The following is a 9,263-nucleotide window of genomic DNA, read 5'->3' on the forward strand; positions in this document are numbered from 1 at the left end:
GTGGGCCCAGCAGACATCTGGGGAAAGAGCAGGTGTCTGCCTTCCAAACCCCTCAGGGGCACTTGACCCTGCAGACCAGGCCCTGCCCTGCCCCAGGCACCCAGCCTCATTCCTCCTGTGTCCATTATTTCCCTACTCCAGCAGCCTCTGGTAAGTCCCTCAGGGGACCAGCTTAGAGCACCTGGGACACCTTACTGACCTCTGGAAACTTTTTTTTGAGACAGAGTCTCACTCTGTCACCCAGGCTGCAGTGCAATGGCATGATCTCAGTTTACCACAATCTCCATCTCCCAGGTTCGAGCAATTCTCCTGCCTCAGCCTCCTGGGTAGCTGGGATTACAGGCATGCCCCACTAATTTTTGTATTTTTAGTAGAGACGGGGTTTCACCATGTTGACCAGGCTGGTCTCAAACTCTTGACCTCAGGTGATCCTCCTGCCTTGGCCTCCCAAAGTGCTGGGATTACAGGCGTGAGCCACTGTGCCCAGCCAGCCTCTGGAAACTTGACAGAGTGCTGGCCGCCTTCTGCGAGGCCCTTTCCCGGACCTTGTCTCCCCATTACCTCTTTCCCTTCTCAGGGCAAGGGCTGGTCAGCAGACTTGGGGTTCAGGCAGAACATCTATCTTAGCAGCAAAAGACAAGGCACCCTCTGCTGGGTGCAGTGGCTCACGCTTGTGATCCCAGCACTTTGGGAGGCTGAGTTGGGCAGATCATCAGAGGTCAGGAGTTTAAGACCAGCCTGGCCAACATGGTGAAACCCCATCTCTACTAAAAATACAAAAATTAGCCAGGCATGGTGGTGCACTCCTGTAATCCCAGCTACTCAGGAGGCTGAGGCAGGATAATTGCTTGAACCTGGGAGGTGGAGGTTGCAGTGAGCCAAGATCACGCCATTGCACTCCAGCCTGGGTAACAAGAGCGAAACTCCGTCTCAAAAAAAAAAAAAAAAAAAAGCACCCTCCTTCTCAGGCACCCTTATAAACTATAGGAGTTTTTTCTCTGGGCCTCCACCTCCTCCTGTCTCCCTGCCTCAGCTTTAGCACCCCCTGGTGGACGACGGGGGCAGGGACAGCTCTGCGAATCGGGCACCTCTCAGCCTTCTGGGGCCCGGAAGACAGGCTTCCCCTCTTCACACCTCCCTCCACACTGTCCAGTCCACACTCCCCTTTCCACTCCACCCCTAAGGTCCGCCTCCCTGCACCCAGCCCACAGACCAGCCCCCTCCACTCGACTCTACAAAGGTGTGGCTGGGGGAAGGTCTGGTGCACAGGCCTCCGTTCCATTTGATCTCTGCCTTGTCCTTGGTAGCATTCAGCATAATATTAATTAATCCTCATTGTCTCCTGTGAAATGTCCCTCTTCATCACTGGACAGTGACTCTGTGAGGGTGAGGGCAGTATTCTGGCCACTGCTGAGCCCCCTGGCACTGTGCCTTGCCCATAGTAGCTGCTCAGTAAGTATGTAGTGACTGAATGAACCAAGGATTTTTGGGTGCAGGGTCCAGCCCTACAGGGTTCTATGAGCCCCTCCCGGCTGGTGCTGAGACGAGAAATTGTAGAAATAAAAGGCACAAGACAAGGAGATCAAGAAAAGAGAGTTTAGGCTCAGGAGTCCACTGCTACCCAAATCTCGGAGACCAGCAGTGGCCCTGAATGCCAGGATGATCTCACTTTTATTGAGTTGCAAATCTGGGGGCAGGGTAGGTAGGGCGTGGCCTTGGTGGTCAGAGACTGGGGGCAGGGTAGATAGGGGGTGGCAGTGATAGGGTCAAGTACATCACGTGTCACTCAGGTAGGGGCTCAGGAATTTCTGGCACCCGAGGTAAGGTAAGGAGCATAATGCATCAGCACCTTTTCCATACTTACCAAGAAAGAACTAAAACATTAAGATTTACATTACTATTACTGATTATCTCTTCTAAGAAAAAAGGAATCAGGTGCAGAAGCAGAACATGAGCATAGACATGGAGCGTGACCACTGGAGCACTGCATCACATAGAGACAGGTAAGCCCCCGGATGTTTGTGGGCCTACTTGACAGCCGTCAGGCCTTGCCACAAGAGCTTGGATAATCGGAGTTTTCTCCTAATTTCCCCAGGAAGGAGATGTCTCAGCCATTTTGGACACCTCCTTCCCTAGCTGGCTAAACAGCGGGCGCTTTCACAGTGCTGGCGCTGCCACACAGCCGAGGCGACCCCCAGCAGCCCTTATGCGGGTGTGACAGAGGGCTTAGAGCATCTTGCCTTAGTGTCATTCATTTCACAGTGTCACCCCAGGTTCACACTTCCAACCTGAGGCCTTAGTAAAGGAATTAAGATCACCTGTGAATAACTAAGATCTCCTATGAATAACTAATAACTAGAATGGTTATATTTCTAGTTACTTTCTTCTTCATTATTTATATGAAAATAGGCTGAGGCCTTTTGCTCCTGCCTCGGTGTTTATGGGATCTCCCCCCTTCATTTGGGTACTAGCGGTAGGAGGAAGATGTGACTTGAAGACCCAAATGTGAGACCAAGTAAGCAACAGTAGGGGACTATGCCTGGCTAGCCTACCACAGGCTGGGTATCTGGGATGTGTGGTTACTGTTCAATCTGATACGATCTGTCCTAGGATGTTTCTGACTTCGCTCTCTTCTTCTCTTGCTCCCTGAGGCAAGGCCTAGAGGCCCCATCCTTGTGGGCCCTCAAGCATGAGGCTGGACCTTGGTATGGTGGTAAAAGAACCAGAGTGTACAACCTGAATCTGAGGCCTCTTCTCTTGCCATGAATTTGCACCAAACTTATACTCCAAAGCAGGTTCCTCCCTGCGGACAGCCCTTCTCACCACTCCCACTGAAGATCCTCTCAGATGCTCTCCCTTCAGAGTTGTCCTCCCTTCCTTCCTTTCTTCCTTCCTTTCTCCCTCCCTCCCTCCTTCTCTCCCTCCCTTCCTTCTTTCCCAGCTTAACTCTAAACTCACATCTTCAAGGAAGTGTTCCAGAGTGAACTGTAGATCTCCTCACCCCAATAACCCTGTGCGTGTCCCTCTCTCCCCAGGACCCCACCGCACACCCCTCCTTCCCCCGCACAGGCTTCGTGAGGTCCACATTGAGTGTGCTTGTACTCCTGGGAGCCAGTGAAGAGGTAGGCGAGGACTGGGAGGCAGGGCTGAGTCCAAATCTCGTGCCTCCATTTGTGGCTGCAGGTGAACACATGCCTCTGAGCTTCCTCATCAGTAAGATGGGAGAATGTCACTCACATAGCCAGGGACAGCAGGAGGGTTTCCTGAAGCAACACCTGCCAGGTTGCAGGCATCATGCGTGGTGCTCCCTCTGGTCCTTCAGGACTGTCATGTGTCACCTCCTCTGAGGTCCCCCCCACCATCTCCTCATTACGAGCCACGCTCCCCTGCCTTACCTGGCCTCGTCCTCCAAGTTCTGTATACCTCTTCACGTACTAGTTTATCGTCTATGCCTCTCTACTAGAATGTCATGAGGTTGGTGATGGTAGGGGCTTTGTCTATTTTGTTCATCACTGAATTCCAAGTAGCAGGAAGAGTGCCTGGCAGCCGGTAACTGGCTGAATGGCAGGGATGTAGCAGGGCTTTATCCACAGCAGCCTTGTTATCACTGCGTCTCTGTCTGTGTGCAGCTGATATGCAGGCCCAGCTCGCCTTCGTGCCTGGGGCAGTCTCTGCCCTACTGACCTGACAAACCACAGTAATGGGGCCAGGTCCTGCCTGGACGCCTGTGCAGCCTGCCTCAGGCAGGGGAGGCTGTGCACCTCCGAGGCCACCTCCACATCCTGTCTAGGGCAGAGGCCACAGGATCTCCTGCTCCACCCTTCTAAGTAAACTGTCCAATGTCAGGACACATAGATCCTCTCCAGGAGCCCTATGAACCCTCCTCAGGGGCAGATAAATCCAAACTAGACTAGTAGGGCCACCTGCCTTAGCAGACGTTCGGGCTCTGATTCCAGCTCTGTCTCTAATTTGCGGTGTGACCTTAGGTAAGTCAGACTGCCTCTCTGGATACATTCGTTTTCTATTATATGAATTTAATAAACATGGAAAGAGCACGAATGACTTGCCAAAAGTTGTTACAAGAGCTTTACATGTAAGGACTCTATGAGATGGGTTAACAGTGCCCCCCTTTTAAGTATAACAATGAAGCACAGAGAGGTGAAGTGACTTGCCCAAGGACACACAGCTAGTACTGGAGCTGGGAGTGAAGCCCAGGTAGTCTTGCCCAGGGTTAATGCTAGTAACTACTTTGCTCAGCTGTGCTGGCCGATCTTTTCTAAGAAATAAAATTAAATAGAAAGAACATTGGGAGACCCTATCTCTAAAAAAAATAAGAGAGTCATAGCGAGAGAGTGGCAGCACACTGTCACCGTCAGCCCAAGCACAGGTGTGGCGACAGGGATGAGTAAGGGGCTGTGGAGGGGAAGCCACCAGCTTGCCCCGATCCTGGTGACCACGCTTCCCTGACAAACAGCTTCTCCCTGCTTCTCAAGCCCTGACTGGTCTTCACTTCCTCACACTTGCTCAAGGCGGCCCTTCCTAAGCCAGGGGGCATCGGATGCAGCTTTGGTCACCTGGAAAGAGCGTGCACCAGCTGGGCAGCTTGAGGGCAGCACAGCTCCCGTGCAACAGGCAGTCAGCAACCGCCCAGCTGCGATTAATCTTCCTGTTTCAGAACAGCCTTTCCTCCCCATACTGCCCCACCCCGGTAGCGTTCAGTGGCCTCCAGGATAAGTTTTAAAGTTTTTAGTCTGTTGAACAAGGCTTGCCGCCATCCGGACGGGCCCCGCCTTTCTTGCTGATCGGATCCTCCCAGGTGTCTGTGCCCAGGGAGCCTCCATTCCAGCCATCCACAAGCGTGCCTTCCTCAGCCCTGTCACCACGCCCTTGCTTGAGCTGTTTGTGATCTATCTGGAATGCCATTCCTCTGCTTTGCCAAGGTTAGGGGGGATCCTCGTTCCTTACAACCTGCTCAGCAGCTCTTCCTGGGCCAGCTTTGCCAGGCCACTCTCGCCAGTGCCCTTAGACTTGGAATTGCCAGTTAACTTTCAAACAAACCTAAATTGTAAGTTCTTGAGGGCATGGGTGTCTTATTTTTCTCTATCCTCCTTACTTACTTGGTAACTAAGGGAAAGCCTTAATCCATTCAACCACATTTTGCCAGGCACCTCGAAGACACTGAGAATACATGGGCGAATGTGACAGTTCCTGCACTCAAGAAGTTCCTACCCCAGTGAGGGAGGCAACAGGAAACAGTAACAACAGTCTTCGGCAGGTGGGAGGGTAAACTGGGGCAAGCTTTTAGGAGAACCATTTGGCAATGCTACCAAAGTGCTAAAATGTGCACCTTGTTCATCCTGGTAATTCGATAGCCATCAGTTTAGGGAAACAAAGTGAAACAGAGGGACACACACTGATCACTGCATTGCTCATCATCTGTATCAATAAAGAGAAGTTTCCAGCATCATGGGGGGCGGGGGCGCAGGGGAGAGGAGAAGGAAACACTGCCTAGATGCGTTGTCTCAGATTTAGAGAGTATGTTTGGGATGGCCTGCCTTAAAAAATAAAAAATAAGTGCTGAGGGTGAAATTCACTTGGCTGGTGGGGGTGGCAGGAGGAGTGAAGGACCTTCTCAAGGCAGAACATTGAGCTATTTCACACATGCCATATGCACTTCCGATATTTTAAAAACAGCACATCATAGATATTCAGCATCATGACGGAAATGGTGGCAAACACATAAAGTTCTTACTATGAGCCACACGCTAAGTGCTCTACATTGGTTAATGTACTTAACCCTCACCACAATCCTGTGAAGACGGCATGATTATCAATATCATCCCATTTTACAGACGTCATAGCTGAAGCCCTGAATGATAAAGCAACCTGCTGAGGTTACACAGTGTCAGTGGTGGAACCGGGACTAGAACCTAAGCTGTCTGGCTCGTGACCACGGAAGCCCTTTCGTGCCCCTCTCTGAGTCCATGCCCTCCCTCCCTTCCTAGAGGTGACTCCCTACAAGTTGGTGCTTATTGTCCTTCTCTGCTTTTAGTTTTACTGTATATGTATGCGTCTGTAAACAGTATCAAACTAGATCGTTTTGCAGCCCCCTTTTTCACTTACGGTTGTTGGTGACATCTGCCAACATGTGAGTCGTCTCTCAGTTTCTCAACCTCAGCACTGCTAACATGTTTTTGCTGGGTGATTCTTTGTGGTGGGGGCCATCCTGTGCATCGCAAAAATGTTTAGCAGCATGCCTGGCCTCTACCCACTAGATACTCACCACCCTCACCTCCAAGTGTGACAACTAAAAATGTCTCCAGACATTGCCTCGTGTTCCTGGGACAGAGTCGGGGGTCTGGGGTGGTGACGGCGAGTCATTCTAGTTCATTTGCCTTCACTGCTGTTTAACACTTTGTTGTATGAATACATACGCAGTTTGTTTCCTATTCCCCTGGTGGGGTGGGGACAGACTTTCAGGTTTGTTCCCATTTTTTTCTATTATAAATGATGTTGAGTGAAAAGTCTCTGTATTCTGTTCCTTGTGGACATACGAGAAAGCTTCTCTAGAATAATTACCTAGAACTGCAGCCATGTACAGCTTCTGCCCTCACTAAATCCTGCCAGATGGGCGCCAATGTATGAAAGCTCTACAATTTTCGGATGGGAAAATTCATTTGCCTTTTCCTGAATGGCTTCTAGGTTTTGGGACATGCTTTGAAAGCCTTTCTCCATTTAAATCTTTGATCTGTCTGGAAATGACTGTGGCTGAAGGAGGAAAGTGGCTATCCAGCTGTTTCAACACTATTGACACAGATATCTGAATAATAATGAGTTTTAAAAGTGACATATTTTTCCAGATGTAGGAAAATTTCTAGAGTTACACCAATCTGTCAACAGCTATTGTTTCCAGGTAGTGCGATAATGAATGTTACCTATCCACCTTTAAAAATTTTCAACAGTAAATATGTTTTGTGTCATGAAAGAATAATAATAGACTAGTTAGACAAACTAATGTGGTAACTGCTTTGACCCTAGTAATATCAGCACTACAGAAACACTTGGAGGGGCTCCTGACTCAACTGGAGGCTGGGGAGAGGGCTGGTGGGGTGGGAGCTGTTTCCTCACAGTGAAGCAGGATGGGGGTTGTTGAGGGCAGACCAGCCACTCAGCTGTCTGCCTCCAGATAGGGACACTCCCCACCACAAGCACTGTGTCAGCACCATAATCAGATAGGCAGAGCTGTGGGTGGCTGTTACCATACAGGACAGTCAGCTCTGTCACACTTGAGCAATGGCCCAGGGGAAATGGGTCTTCGTGTAATGGCAGTGGATGGTGACTGCACACCTCATGCTGGAAACACACAGTGGAGACAGCTGATCAGGTCAAGGTAACCCAAGAGGACATGCAGCCCTGGATGCCATGACAAATCCTATCGTCTGTCAACTGAGTGCCAGGGAGGTGCATCAAAGGTGCACAGGCCCAGAAATGGCCTCCAGCAACAGGTGCTTAGAGGTTCTCTTCTGGGGTGCCAGGGAGATGGTACAGTCATTGCTTCAGTGACCAACTACATGAGGGCAGGAGTTTGACCATTGTTTCCCATGTTCCCAGTGCCTGACAGATGGAAGGTACCTAAAAGATATTTGTAGAGTGGCTGAATGAGGGTGCAAGATACCATAATGCCTTCCAATTCCCTTTCTTTTTCCTTGATATTTTCATTTTAAAGTGGCAGATGGATGGGGAAACAGTAGGAATTATCTGGATCGTGGCCAACTATCAGCCACTTTCAATCATCTTTTGGTTCTTGTTCTAATTCATTAAATTGCTGTGCATCCAACTTGAATTACACAGCAAGACACAGCAAAGAGAATCAGAAGCCTATTCTTCTAACACGTATCTCTTCTTAAACAAGGAAATTCCGCACAGCATCATTTCTTAGACAAGGGAGATAATCCATACATATTTGGTTTCTTTCTTTAGATGATCTTTGCTTCTAAAGACTATTCATTGTAAAAACAGGAAGCAAAAGACAAAGTGATTTGCAAGGGATTAAAAGCTGATTTAATCCCATTTACTGAATCTTGGTCAATAAGGACTGAATGCCTACTGTGTGCCAGGAACCAAGCACTGCTCTAATGGGACAAGGTCACTGTGTGCACGCCAAGGTCTCCCTGGCACACCAAGGTGACAGGGCCACCACAGTGAACAAAGCATGCTCTGTCCTCAATGACATGCAGCCTTATGCAAGTATTTGGCATTTACTGTATGTCCAGGGCTTTTCATGTCTTAACTCATTTAGTCCTCACAACCCTATGAGATAGACTCCAAGAGATTAAGTAATTTGCCCAAGATTGTACCAATAGGAAACAGTGGGGTTGTGATTTGAACAGCCCCACTGTCTGCTGCTGGTACAATCTTGGGCAAATTACTTCATCACATAAAGGTTCCAGAGCCTGTAGTCCTAACCTTTGTATGTTTTTCCTTTTTGAGCAGGTGGTACAAACAGCAAGCAATGATAAAGCAGTGTGATTGGTTCCACCACTGATCAATCCAGAAGAGTACAGGTGCATGCAGAAGACACACCTAATTCAGGCTTGGGGATGGTCAGGGATTTGCAGAGAAAGTGATATCAAGGCTGAACAGAAGAACGAATATATTAGCTCAGAGGAATGAGGAAGGAGAAGGAAGAGGGTTCTAGAGAGAGGGACTCTCATGCACAAAGACCAGGAGAGAAAGAAAGAGCACACAGTGGCCTTGTCCCATTAGAGCGGTGCTATAGAGAAGAGCCAGAGGGAAGCGTGTTAATCTTCTAGGACATACAAAGAGAGTGCTGACTTACGCCCTTTCGGCTGAAAGAGGGGAAAGGTAGTTTCTCTTCAGAGGACTGGAGGTGCATTTCTATCCCAGATGAGTAGAGAAGTGAGGGCAAGGCAGCTGGGACTAGGGAGAGAGACCCAGTGTGTGCACCAAGTGCCTGGCTGTGGCTGCCAGGGACTCCTCCCCAGTCTGGCCAGCAGCAGCCAAAGAGTCCTTATGGAAATTATGCTTACATTTTTAATTTTCTTTCAAAACCAAAAGAGGCATGTCTAACACCAATGCTCTAAGACTCTTTGGAACCAGGAGTCTTTCAGCATTGATAAGAGGATGGTCTGTTGAATCCAGCCTGGATTGTAACGTGGCTGTATGAGAAAGAGACATTACTTGTATAGAATATGCAAGAATGGCAATTACCTAATATGCAGCAGGAGTTCATTAGAATAACT

This window comes from Aotus nancymaae, unplaced genomic scaffold, assembly GCF_030222135.1.
Source record: "Aotus nancymaae isolate 86718 unplaced genomic scaffold, 86718_ANA_hifiasm-v0.15.2.pri h1tg000040l, whole genome shotgun sequence".
NCBI classification, from domain to species: Eukaryota; Metazoa; Chordata; class Mammalia; order Primates; family Aotidae; genus Aotus; species Aotus nancymaae.